Below are 12,294 nucleotides of genomic sequence, written 5' to 3'. Positions count from 1 at the left end.
AAAGCTGTGGCTCAAACCCAAGACAGTCCCGCTCCAGAGCTGTACTCTTAACAACTGCAGTCTTCTTCCTCATTTTCCAACCTCTGAAATCCCTCCTGCCTCAATTCTGAGGTTTCTGACAATTCACTGAGTCTTTGGACCACATTTTTGGTTGTTAGATGTCTTGTTCACAGTGACCTCAGATCACTGCATTTTTCTTTCTTTTCTTTTTTCTCTTGGTTTCACACTGACTATTTTTACCATTTATTTTTGAGACAGGGTCTCCATAAGTCACTAAGTTGCTGAGGCTGGGCTCAAACTTACAATCCTCCTGCCTCAGCATCCCAGAATGTTGGGGTTGCAGGGGTGCAGCTTTCTTTTCTTAACAGCGGTGACTGCCAGTCTGCCGACAGCTCTGTCTCTGGCTAGTGAGCAAACGGATGCCAACGAGGAGGGCGGCAGAAAGACTAACTCCTGCCAGCTAATGCATATGGAGGAATTTTAATGACAGCAAAGAGATTGCTCTAGGTCCGTTTTTTAAAGAGTCGCTGGGCAGAATGTAATCTGCTCTAGGATTTCAGGGTGACATTCTTCAGAATCTCCTTGCCAAAACCTTTCCAAACAATGACATTTAACATTCCCGGGAGATTCAGAGTGGTTTTTAATCTTATTTGGTCTTCACCACAACCCTAAGAGACAGGTATTTTGAAATCCCCTTTTGTGGATGGGGAAATACCCTTGAGAATTTAAGCTTCTGTCCAGAACCCCATAGCTGGTCACTGGGAGAGCCAGGACCTTGGTATTGTTTTTCTGACTTTAACTTCCTCTCTCTTCTCAAGTTTTTTCTTTGCTTTTTCCACTGAAGTTGTTCTTAAATGTGCTGACTCACTGTATTTAGTAGTCAGTAGGAATTATTAACGTGAACTGTTTTGTGCTATGCACTGTTACTGAGTCAGTAAATAAAACACCACATGACTGCTGTGTTGTGTTTAATTGATTTGTGCCTACTCTGTATGGTACAGAATACACATATTTCCTTTGTGATATATTACTGGGCTGGCAGCCTTTCTACCTGTAAAAGCACCAAAGCTTTAAGAGATGCTCAAGTATGGAGTTTATATAATTTCTTTAAAAAGTTGACCATCAAGTTCTTGGTCAGGAACACAAGCTCCTATTATAACAGTTTCCATGGAGACATTAGCCTTGGCTTGCATCATTTTGACATTCAGTGCCTTTTCTAGGAATGGAGTGAGCTGCTGAGAGAGAGCAGACTGGTTGCAGTTGTCACTCTCCCCTACTGTTTCTGTAGGAGGCTGATTTGCTTTTCTGGGTCCTCTCCATTTTTCCAGTGACCTGAGCATAAATCATCTTTGAGGTCCTGATGAGTTCATTTTTAAAAAAGTTTTTCATGAAATAAAATGGAATGGAACACTTTCTCACATAGATCTGAACATCTTTAAAGTTCAACGGGTGGCAGGGGGCCCTGCTAGGGGAATGCAGAACTGGTGTCTTTCGGGCTTCTTGGGCGAGACCCACAGACCCACAGCAGCTGAAACCATGTGGAAGGTGATTTCTGTCTCTTGTGCCTTTTCAGAGTGGAGAAGGTCCAGGCCTGGTATCTTCAACACATAGCTTCCACTCAGAAGCTGAAGATATAAACAGTTAACCCTCTCCCAGGGAAAGAGTCAGGGGCACACATCCCTAAAAGTAGCACATTCTCTTCCACTAGTGCCAAACCTTAGTCATATGGCTATATACAGCTACAAAGGCGTCTGGGAAGTATCTTTAGCTGGAGGCCAAGGATGGAAAGGAGAAGGAGCACTGGGAGAAGCTAGCAGCCCACTATTGTGGTAGCAATAGCAGGGGGTGGGTAGTTTGAAGCTGGCGCCACAGGAGCTAGGTAGATGCCTGAGTCAGGGATCAGAATCTAGGCAGCTACACACACAGGGCTAATGCGGCCAGCTAGGGACCAGGGCAGCTCGTTGCATAGAAGCCAAGTGGCCAGGTTCCACCCAGGTGCAGCAGGGAATCTGAATATTCCTTAAGATGATCACTTGTCAGTACAAGGAAATTCATCAATGTGAGTGGAACTGTAGGAAGAGCACTGGACAAGGAGCCAGAGACCTAGGTTAGGATGCAGCCCTTTTACCTCCTAGCCTGAGATGTTTTATTATCATCGAGAAAAGGGGACTAACCACGGTGTCCTTTCCTGCCCCCAGGCTCAGTGTGAAGCTGATGGATGGGGGAGCAGCTGTGAACTGCAGCTCCGTGGAAGCAGGCACACCATCCGGGTGACTCACTGTGTATTCTAAGCACCCAGCCCGGTGCCTGGCATGGGCATATTGTTGAGTAAAGTGTGAAATATTACAAGAGGTGGAAAAACGCACTTGCTAAGGAGGTCTTGACCCTAGACAGTCTTCACTTCCAGGGGAAGAGTTCTCGTGTGCTCCACTGACCATACCCTTGGGCCCGCATTGAAAACCAGGTACCCACTAAGGACAAGGGTGGGCATCAGGGTGATACCAGACGCGTATGTCCTTGTAAGGTCACGTGCTCCCTCCACTGTGTGGGCAGCAAGATGGTCCAAAGCTAAAGAGGGCCAGGCATTTGGCTCAGTGGTTCCGACACCTGCCTCGCAAGCACAAGGTCCTGAGTTCGATCCCCGGTACCAAAAAACAACAACCAAAAAAAAAAAACCCAGTGGTAAAGATAGAGTCCATGAAGGAAGACTGGTCATTTTTAAATGATTTGGTTCACCTGCAGATTGGAAGATGAAAGCTAGCAAAATTTGATTTCTTGCTTCAAAATATTAAGAAGAAGCTGTACAATTCTTCTGTGGAAAAATCTGTGGTTTATTCAAAACAATACATATTTACAGAAAAGAGAATATAAAATTTTTAAAAATCTATCTTATGGCCCATTTCTATCTTAATAATAGGGATTTGTTTCTTTTAGTAGGGTAATGAGGGCTCAGTGGAGTTAGGAACTTCGTTGGTAGTTATTTATTTATGTATTTACACTGGGCTACATCCCCAAGTCTTTGTAGGTTTTTTTTTCTTTTTGAGTCAGGGTCTTTTTAAGTTGACCAGGCTGGGCTCAAATTTTCAATCCTCCTGCCTCAGTCTCCCAGAGTACTGGGATTATAGGGATGCAACTACCATGCCTGGCTTAAAAAAATTTTTTTTTAACTTTGTGAAACGTTTCTATTATTCTGTTACTTAATTTGCTCAGTAAGGATAAGCTTCTTTCTTGGAACTCTATGAAGTATTTTAGATGGAACTTACTGAGGAAAAAAAAGCAGGAATTAAAATTAAATGTACGATGTGTTCTTAGCTAGCTCTTCCAAAATCTCATTCATAGAAGGAGGAAAATGCACCAACAATTTAACAGTGGTTCTCATTTTGTGGAATTAGAGGTGATTTTTTTTTTTTTTTTTTGGTACCAGGGATCAAACTCAGGACCTTGCAGGCACTGGAACCACTGAGCTAAATCCCTAGCCCCAGAGGTGATTTTTATTCTCCTTTTTTACTCTGTGGTTTTCTGTTTGCAACACCGAGCCTGTATAACTTTTATAATTATAAAAGGGTATTACAAATTAGTTCTATGAATTAATACTTCCAGTCTACATCTAGAAATTTTACTTTTGGAGACCTGGACTGGACTATAAACTCTCAGGTGACCTCAGGCTTCTTTGGGTGTCAAGGAATGTGTTATGAAAATCAGGCTCCCCTTCTGTATTATTTTTAATTTAAGTTTTTAAGAAAATTATTTTTATTAGGGCATGTTTGCAGCAAATACTGATTACGTTCCTCGTGAGGCATCGGTGCATGTCCATAACACATCTTAATTCCTTTTTCATCTCCTTTCCCCTCCTTCCATCTCTCCATCCCCTTCGCTTCTGCACAAAATCTACCTCCGTGTTTCCTGTCTGTCTTTTATTTTAGTGGTGGGCCCACAAGGCTTTGGGGGAGTGTCTGAGGAACTCTCCTCCTGTAACTTGTCACTCAGCGAAATGAGCTTTGCTGCTGGGATGGAGCAGAGGAGGGGCCAGGGCTGCCCTGAAGGGCTGGGGACCCTGAGCCTGGCTGCAGAGCTTTGAAGAGAGCTCTGGGCTCACCCGGCCAGCACTTGGTGCACACCTGGGAGGCAGGCCCAGGGGTGGCTCTTGAAGGGGACTGCTTGGCGTTGGAAGCCAGCGGTGCATTCGTCTGCCAAGGTCCTGCAGTGTGGCAGCCACTGTGCTGTTCCTGAGGCTGGCAGTGGGCAGTGATGAGCCAGGCAGACAGCCTTGGCTGGCATGGAGCCTTCCTTCTACTGGAAAAGGGAGGCAGTTAACAAGGCCATCAATGTAGAAGATAATTACAGGTTGTAAGAATGGCCCCAGAGGAGGTGACAAGTGCCTGTTTGTAGCACAGGAGCAAGAGGGCCAGAGATGGGATAGGACACAGGTCTCTGATTCCAAAGCCTGGTTCCTGCCCTGTCCCTGGGCTCATAGGGAGGATCAAGGAGGCCTCTAGGGAGGGCTGATTGCCTCCCTCCTCTGGCCTTGCAGGGAGGGAATCAAGAGCGGAAGGTGTAAGCCAGAGGCTGGCTCTCTTGTCCCTCTAGTTCCCCATCTCTGGCCTGCCCTAGGTGAGCACCTCTTTTTTCTGAAGGGTGGTGACCCAATTTGCACATAGGCTTGCAGATTTGTGCGTGCTACAGCTTTATCTGAGGGCAAGTTTGCATTTTTTTCTCCTATTTTCAACTTTTAATGAAGTCCAGCTAGGATATTGGCTGTTACCTTTAGGAAACAATTTTTAATTAATTCTGCCATGTGTCCCATCACCCAGCTGCCCTCAGTCCCTTTCTCTTGCCTCAAACTTTGGCTTTAGCCCATGCAGAGAAGATTTTACCTTTATTGCCCTTCCTGAACTTTGGATCACCAGCACTCTCAGGACCTTTATCTCTGCTGGAGGTTAGATGACTGGAAAAGCTTCTGGTAGGCAAACTCGAGCAATCTCCTTGAAAACATCCTCAATGAATCTTTCAGATTTCCCTGTTGGGTCCTGAGGTTTAGCATTTGTCCTGTTCTTCAGATCCTCATCTCTGGAAGCCCTCAGGACCCGAATGCCATGGAGACATGGCACCCCCTGCAAACTTTAATTAACCACGTGGCTTCTTTAACCCCTTTCAGCTTCCTTTGGAAAGAGCAAAGCCTTAAAGCTTGTCTCATCCCTACTTGATGCAGTGTGTAAACATTTCTGGTCATTCATCTCCGGAAGGGGTCTGAGGAATCACTTGGCTTTCAGTGCTTCCCCCTCTCCCGCCCATGAGCTGTGACGTTTCACCAGAGAGCCGGTGGATTATACAGTGATCATTTTCTCTTCCTCTCAGCCCCACTAGGAAGATTTTGCACTAAATCGTTTCCTTGGTGGGGAGGGAGCTTGTTACTCCTCATTCTTTGGTTGTTGTGCCCTTCCTTTAAAGGGTTTGTATCACGTCAGTAGAAATGGGATCCCCCAAGGGCCTGGATTTAGTACTTGGGGATGGGAATGATCCTTAGGAGATGTATCATCTTTTCCCTAAATAGTCAATGGTGGTGCTAGTCTCGTGGTGTTTCCCAGCTCCTGAGGTGACTTCGGGCTTCACTGGGTTCAGCATGCACAGAAGGATGTGGTCATGGTGTCAGCCTCTCATATTCGAAGTCAGACCCGAGGGAGGCCTTTTGCTTGTGGCGCTGTGTCCTGAAGCAGCCCAGACCCCATCCTGATCACCAGGGGAATATTGTCAGGAGCTTTGGGGATGCAGCTGCAGCTTGGCCTTGGGGTGCCACTGCTCCCATTCTGAATGCGCCTGGCACAGCCTTGACAGCCCACACATCTGCAGACCTCCTTTGATGTGGCTGCAGTGTAGTGAAGCACAGCCAGCTTGCTCTGGCGTAAGCAATTTTATCTGCAATTTTAGTTTTTTCAGCATTTTAGCGAACAGTTTTCTTTTTAAAAAGTTTAATCCATAAATTGCTCCTCAGTTCATGTGAATGGTCCCTCTCTCTCCTCGTGTGCTGTGACTGGCGAGCACGTAGCTAGGCCACACTGGCGCCTCTCAGCACGGGTGCCTCCCTGGACTGAGGAGGAAAGGAAGGAGCAGTCCTCTTCCCTGCTTGAGACAAAGCAAGCCAGGCTGAGGGGGAAGGGCTGAGGGAGTCCCCCTTGCACTCGACAGCAGAGCCTCCTTGTGCTTGGCATAATGGGAAGCCACTGGGGTGTGAAGAGCAATACAATGGTGTCTGCCTTATGTTTTCAAGGGTTCTCTGGCTGCCTGTGGACTGAGGCGGGGAGGACGGGAGAGGAGCAGGGCCCTGGGGTAGGAGGCAGTTATTCTGGTTCAGGTGCAGTGCTGGAGTGGATTCTGCTGGTGGGTGTGAGTGTGAGCGAGGGCAAAGCACAGTCGGGCCTTCAGCTGCTGTGCTGGCTGTTTGTGTCCAGGCCCTAGCCTGCCTGTACCATGAGCCTGCCCTTTCCCGTGTGCCAGCCCTGCCAATGCTCCTGCTGTCTCTGAGCCCTTCCCCAGCCCCTTCTCAGGTGGATGGAACACCTCCCACCTCTGTTCTCTGTCCTTCACTCCATCCTTCCCTGCTTGGCACTCATCATGCTGCATCAGTGGGGCTTAGCTCTCACTGCTCCCTGTCCCAGACTGAATTCTGGCCAGGAAAGACTGCCCTGCTCAGACTGCACCTCAGAGGCACCCTGCACCCACCAGCCCGAACATAGTAGGACCTGGGGAGGTCTTCCTGCTGGCAGCTGTGGCAGGTGGGATGCGCTTCCCCATCAGCCAGGGCCCTGACCGGGGGTCCTGGCTCTGGTGCCACTGCCTAGTATCTGCCCCCACTCCTCAAGGTATTTGACAGCCCCTTAAACCACTTAAAAAATAGCATCTCTAATGGTATATTTAGAACAAACTTTGGGGAGAAGAGTAGCTTGGAGGATAGCATGTAGGTGGCCTTCTTGGTCCACACAGGAGAGCCGGCCCTTTGGCTGTAGTGGCCCTGAGGGCTTGGGGTCATTTGAGGGAGACGGTGTATGATCAGTGTGTGTGGAGGCCGGGGAGGAGGGAGGAAGAGAAGGGGAGTGATCGGGCCTGTGAGGGGCTTGGGGGTCGAGATCCAGAGCAGGACGGAGGCCCTGCCCACGCTGGGGAGGGCCTGGGGAGGGCCGAGTACCTTGGGAGGCGTGGAAAGGTGGGGGTTTGGTTGAGGGAGGGACCATGAAGCCAGGGAGATAACTTTGACCTCTTGTATTTGGCAGGAGGGCTCCACACTCGGGGCTTTATGGGGTGCAGTGGGAACCAAGGGGGCTCTGGAGTCATTTCCCCAGCAGTGGAAGCATCCTGTGGGTCCTGCCTGTGGCATGCAGAGATCATGTGCTCAGAGACTAGCCATGGAACCCTCGGAGCTAGGAGAGGTGCAGCAGTCCACACAGGGAACTGAGGAGTCGGGGCCCTTGGCTAAAACCTGCAGCCTCCTGGGCCTCTCTGCCTTAATCTCCCACGTGAGCAGCCAGCAAGCCACATCCCTCCTGCCTGGGGGCAGGATTGGCCTTGGAGACTTGGGAAGGGCTGAGCTGTCCCAGGGGCCACACCGTAGAGAGGACATGGCTTGGAAATGGGTTTGAAAACTGTTTCTGCATCTAGGTATTGATCCCTTCTGCAGACCTGGGGGAGTCCTCTTCCTATCTCTTGCCTGATCGGGGATGGGATTCTGGAAATGTTCTTGGCCTCACAGAGAGCCTTTCCTGTGCTCCTAAGTGGGGGCACTGTCCTGGGCCCAGGGTTCTCATTTCCTGTGGCTACTCCCAGGTTCTCTGGCCATTTGGAGATGTTTTCTTAGCTTTTCCCTAACTGTCCTTGCACCTGACCTCAGACCCAGGGCCTACCCTGCCCCAACTGGAACAGCCCAGATGGCATGAACTCAGGGATGCCTACAGTTTCTGCCAATTCACTCCTAATATTGTATCCTCAGCCCTCCTCCCTGTGGTCCCTGGTTTCCCTGGCTCGTTTAAGATGGCTGCATAATACTCTATCAAGGGAAAGTCTTCAGCAAGCCGTGAGCTTGTTGTGGAGCATTTAGATTGCTTCTTAATTTTTGCTCTTTCAGCTAATGCTGCATTAAGCCATCTTTGTGTATTATGGAATCATTTCATTAAGTTGGCATTTATCTAGCTAATGGCATTGGCCCAAGATTCAATAGAGAATCAGATTTTTCTTTTTTCAAGACGAATATTGTGAATATATATTGAAAATTTACTTCAAATGCTAGGAACTGTCTTTGTTGTATCTTACATAAATGAAGCAGCAGGGTAACAGTAATGTGAATTTAGGTATAAGTGAAAGGTTGTGTGTGTACAAACAGTTCATAACTTATTTGTTCCTAAATGGGAAGTGTGTAAGGGGTGATATACCTGTGAAGACTGAGGAATTCTATATCCCTATGCTTTGATTAAAACAACAATGAGGTAAACAGTGACCCCTTCTTATGGTTGTTTTAAGAGTGCCCTAAAATAAGGAAAAGTAAACAGGATTTCTGAGAAAGAATCCTGTCTCCTTAAGCGAGAGTGAGCTTGTCAGGTGCCATAGCAGTGGAAGCAGGCTGCACTCTTGTTAAAGGATTTGGCTTTTGGTTGGCCATTAGGAAATGACCAGAACTGACCAGCAGACATCACTGGTTGTGAGCCTGCTCGGCTTTGAGGTGTCGGGAGGACTTCCTCTGACCTGCTGATTTTTTGTTGTTATTGTTTCAGCGTCTGGTTTCTTAGGCGGACCCTGGCTCTCGGCTTCACATTTCAGTTTAATCCAGCAAATGTTTACTGAGTCGTTATGCCATATACGGTTACAGGGGATAAACATTTGAGGAGAAAGAACCCAGCACCCCCTTGTTTCTGAGGAGTTCATGACTGGGAAGAGGGAAGGATGAAAAAAGTTAAAAGCTGATGATTGTTCAAGGGACATTAAGAAGAGGGACCTCTGACAAGTCAGGCTCATCCTGTTAGGTGAGGAGGAAATTCCATTGCATGGGGCTGGGAATGAAGAAGGTTTTATGGAAGTGCTTGGTTTTGTCAGCACCTTGAAGGACAGGCTCACATTCTCGGCAAAGGTAAGAGGCCCACGCAGAGGAGATGGAGATGAAAGGACATAGGGCCACGCGTGGGGCTCGGTTGACACACTGGGCATGTGTCACAGCTGGAAGTTTCTGGGGCCCAGCAGGTGTCAGGTATGGCTCTAAGTGCTTTGTGTGCATTCACTGGTTCAATCCACACAGTGACCCGGGTGAGGTGCTGTCCTTATCTCCAGGTTACAGATGAGGAAGCTAAGACTTGTAGCAGTGAATTCACTGCCCAAGATGACAGTGCGAGAGCCCTATTAAGGTGGCTCAGGGATCGGCTGCCCACTGGGAAGCTGTCCTGCCTGTGGTGTGGTGGAGGACTGAACACTGGGACCAGGAGTGTGGGCAGGTACCATATGTGTGGGGGGTGTCAGCAGTGAGGGGCGCAGAGGTGGGAGAGGGCAGAGATGGTGATGAGATGGACTGGCGAGGTGGGGAGAAGCACTTTGATGAGAGCTATGAAGCTGCAGAAGGGTTTCCAGGAGTGTTTGCCAGCACATTCAGGGCTGCAGGGGCTGCGGGGAGTGATATCTGGGAGCACATCCGGGCCGAGGAGAGAGCTGGGAGGGCCACAGGGCCTCTCCTGACCTCCGGTGCTGTTCACATTGGGGAGCACAGCCTTGGAGCTTCATGGACCTGCTCCCTCGTCTGGAGAAAGAGGGGCAGGGGAGAGCTGGCTCTGCTCCTGTGGCAGACCCAGTGGCTTTTCTGCAGCCTAATGACTTTTGAAAGCTGTTTTCTGTGCTGAGACACAAGTGTGACTTCCCTCATCTGAATGCTATGGCAATCGCTATTTTTCCTGGAAAATTGGGCCCATGTGGGCTCTGCGTGTGGTTTATTTGAGTTCCATTTTTACAGCCTTATTACCTTGTCCCCATGATGTAAGAAGCCTCTCTCGCTCCTCGGCTTTGCTGCGAAAATTGTTTCTTAAAAGGCACAGAGTGTCTCTCCTCGTCTGGGTGGTGCTCTCTCTGCGGCAGCTCTTTTCTGCAGACTTCACACACACTTCCTATCACCCCTGCCACCACTTGTCGAGCTTCTCTGATCACTTGCAATTTACTGGGACCTTCTAGGCAGCTCTTGAATCTCACTGCCTAAAGGTTGGCCGATTTCTGCCAGAAGGGTTTGTACATGTAAATATCCATTCAGCAGCTTCCTCTCTGAAGTGTCACCCTACCAGTGACCCTGCTGGGGGCTCAAAGTTAGTCTGACCCACTGGCCTTGTGTTGATAACAATAATAATTAACATTGAGGGAGCCTGAGCTTCCTAAATTAGGCTCTATTAAAATTACTCCAGCACTGGGTTGTGGTTGAAGGGACCGGAGGGGGCAAAAAGGAGAGGGACTAGGGGAAGCTATGGTTGGAGCTCTGAGGAGAGCTAATGAGAGGCCGGAGTGGTTTTATTTGTACTTAACCTCAGGCTGGCTGTATTTTTGGTAACTGGAATTAAATGATGGTACACTCCACACACACCTTATGACTTCTTGTGGTGCTCTAACTGGAAAGGAAAGTGGACTGATTGTGTTTCCCTCCCTGTAAAGAGTTTCCTTTCTATGAAAAATCAGATAGTAGGAGATGGTGTCAGGACTGCCAGCTGAGAAAAGAGGATGGGAGGAGGATAGTGGCCTCAGACCCTCCCACCCCGCAGCCTGGCCCCCGGCCTGTAGGTGTAACTTGGGAAACGTCCAACTCTGCATCATCCCTACGAGAGAGTCAAGCAAAGAAATGACATGATGTGGTTCATGTAGGAACAGATTTCTTCCTCTACTGAGAACAGACCATGGGTGGAGGTAGGAGCGACACCAAGGGTAGAGGCAGGGGCCCAATTGGGAGGCCGTTGCAGCAATCCAGGATGGTGATGGTGGAGGTGGTGTGGAGTGGTCATGTTCTGGATATGTTTTGGTGAGGACTGGACGTGGAATGAGAGAGAAAGATAGGAACTGGGAGCAACTCTTGATGTTTTGACCTAGGCGACTGGAAGAATGTTGTCTTAAACTGAGATGGTGAGACTCTGGGGGTGCCGAGAGGAGCATGGCCTGCACAGAGCTTCTGTCTGAGTGATTCTGACTTGACACTGGCTGTTGGATCTGCCAGTCAGGAGTTCGGGGGAGAGGTCCAGGCTCGGAGAGAAATCTGGGGGAGCACCATCAGCCCTGAACCCGTGGACTAGCTGAGACCACTGAGGGAGTGGCAGCAGAGCGTAGATCAGGGTGAGGCCTGCTCTCCACATTAGAGGGGGCGAGATAAGGAAGAAGTGAGGAGGAGGAGTAGCCAGGGAAGCGGGGGTGCTGGGGTGCTGGAGGGGTGGTGGTACCAAGAGAGAGTACTGTCCGGGAAGCCAAGTGAAGACAGTAGCTGAGCAAGAGGGAAGGATTTAAGTGCTGCCCCACGCTGCAAGGTGAGGAGGAAGACATGTGCAGTAGATCCAGCATCACGGGGGACAAGCCAGATACATGCATGGGGCCTAAGCATAACTTTACAGATGATTCATATAGTTCCTGCCCTGAAGGAGAATATAATTGTGCAAGAGTGGGAGGGAGGGAGACAGAGAGAGAGAGAGAAATAAAAATCACTTAAGCTGGGAATGGTAGTACATACCTGTAATTACAGAATTCTGGGAGGCTGAGCCAGGAGAAGTACAAGTTTGAGACCAGGCCGGAAAACTGAGGGTATGAAAGACCTGGACTTAATCTCCAGTACCACCACCACCACCAAAAAAAAAATTATTTAAGATTGAAATAAATCTGAGAAAGATGTGAAGATAGTACCATGGGAGAACTTCTGTGGGGAGGGCGAGTTGAGTCTGATGTATCCGTGTTTCCATTTCTTCATTGCCTCATTGTTTTGTTTCACCGAGACTTATTGGTGCCAGAGAAGAGCGAAGGGAGAGCTACTGCTTAGTGGTATAGTTCCCTTTTTCAGATGAAACGAGTTTAGGAGGTAGATGGTGGTGATTATTGTTTCACGACTACATGAATGTACTTAATACTACCAAGTTGTACGCTTAAAATGGCTTAAGATCATACATGTTATGTCAATATGTGTTTTGCTGTAAAAAATGGAGAGGAAAAGGCATACCTTTGGGGGCTCTGATGTTTGAAACAGATGGCATCAGTATAGGGAGCTAGTGTGGAGGAAGATACCCAGCGAGAGGATGCCGAGGGGACTGTGTGTGG

The 12,294-nt window shown here is 48.7% G+C and overlaps 1 protein-coding gene across 17 annotated transcripts in view; it reads left to right on the top strand.

Moving 5' to 3' along the window:
* Bmal1 (basic helix-loop-helix ARNT like 1) overlaps positions 1–12,294 on the top strand; it is a 96,490-nt gene that overhangs the window by 11,275 nt on the left and 72,921 nt on the right. The window contains exon 1 of one of the 17 annotated variants that reach the window (XM_087211618.1): positions 11,498–11,516. The exons of the other annotated variants lie outside the window; for them this stretch is intronic. The gene's annotated coding sequence lies outside the window, so the exon portion shown is untranslated. Of the gene's footprint in view, positions 1–11,497; positions 11,517–12,294 lie in introns of those variants that run through there. 17 annotated transcript variants of the gene reach the window in all.

This window comes from Heterocephalus glaber, unplaced genomic scaffold (assembly GCF_053883595.1).
Source record: "Heterocephalus glaber isolate CG9 unplaced genomic scaffold, H.glaber_assembly_v1.0 deba00001428, whole genome shotgun sequence".
NCBI classification, from domain to species: domain Eukaryota; kingdom Metazoa; phylum Chordata; class Mammalia; order Rodentia; family Bathyergidae; genus Heterocephalus; species Heterocephalus glaber.
Note: the sequence above shows the minus strand (reverse complement) of the source record. Positions and strands in the feature narration are given on the sequence as shown.